Source organism: Castanea sativa, chromosome 12, assembly GCF_040712315.1.
Source record: "Castanea sativa cultivar Marrone di Chiusa Pesio chromosome 12, ASM4071231v1".
Taxonomy (NCBI): domain Eukaryota; kingdom Viridiplantae; phylum Streptophyta; class Magnoliopsida; order Fagales; family Fagaceae; genus Castanea; species Castanea sativa.
The window spans coordinates 41,150,540-41,151,868 of NC_134024.1; the positions used below are offsets into that span (position 1 = coordinate 41,150,540).

Sequence of the window (1,329 nt, forward strand, 5' to 3'; positions counted from 1 at the left end):
AAGTTGCTATAAAAAAAAAAAAAAAATGAAGCTCAAGTTTGTTGAGGAGGAAAAAAATGTGTAGGAAGTAGGAACAGAGATGTTTTTTTCATTTTTTTGGATAATTTCAGTTTTGATTTCACTTAATTATATGACCTATTGCCTGATGTAATTGTGTCTAAATTAGTTCATTTTCATTCCCATCTTATTGTGCAGAATTTATTAGTTGGATTGAAGAAGGAATGGGAGCAGAAGTTGATCGTGTTTCCTCCATGGGAATGAGTGGGGGCTCTGCTGAAGGGAATGACAAGAGCGAAGGGCAGAGCTTTTCCTGCAAAAACAAGCTGACAGCGCTTGTGGTGGATAATGGAGGAGTATGCTGAGTCATACAGACAGCACTCCTACGTTCCTATGGTGTGGAAACAGAAGCTGTAGAGACTGGGGAGGCTGAAGTGGAGCTTATTGCCTCTGGAGCAACTTTCAATCTCATTATCATTGAGATGCTTCTGCCTGTCCTGAATGGCCCTGAGGTATATATATTACAACTATCTATTTTATCCTACTGGCTAAAGGGCCATGCTCAGTTAATTATCTAGTTATTCATTATCAACTTGCTATAATAAGTATCTTCAGATATGTCTAAAGTTTTGAAACTCAATTGGTTCCCCTGATATTTTCAATTGAGGAGTCCAGGTTCAAATGCTCCCTCCCATGTTATTCTAACAAAAAAAAAAAAAAAAAAATATAGTGTGATACTCATGCTACTTCAGTCTTCATGTAAAATTTAACTTTCGATTTATTGTACATTAGCCAAAAGATAATAATATCCTGTTCTATCTCATATGTTAGACTGCTAGGCAGATTCGTACCATGGGTGCCCAAAGCATGATTTTAGGGATCACTGCATTTTTTGATGAAAGGGACCAACAAGAATTTCTTGCTGCTGGAGCGGATGAGTTCATTGAAAAGCCGTTGTCACCAGAAGTTGTGATCCCAATCATAAGGGAGCTCCACAACTAGATGTGAAAGCGCACATCAAAATAGCTAGAGGACTTATTGCAATGCTAATCCCTATCATATCATATCATACCGTTATCTTTTTCTATGTTATGTTCTTCATTTGGACTGATGTACTCATTTGTCATAGACACTTAAAGTTGACATTTGTCCGCGTCCTTACCCTTTAAAATATAAATAAAACTGCGTCCTCTGTTTCTTGCGAATTCTTGTATCACATGTTTGTCCTCTATTTTATGTTCTTTTCCTTCTCATTATTATCATTACTGCATACAAAAATGCCAATTCTCTATTGCATTCGATGTCAGACTACCTATATGCCATCATTGTTAG

At 36.9% G+C, this 1,329-nt stretch overlaps 1 pseudogene; it reads left to right on the top strand.

Annotated features, from left to right (window-relative positions):
- The first annotated feature begins 221 nt into the window (after nucleotides 1-221).
- LOC142619143 (two-component response regulator 24-like) lies at nucleotides 222-999 on the top strand (annotated as a pseudogene).
- The last annotated feature ends 330 nt before the right edge of the window (nucleotides 1,000-1,329 follow it).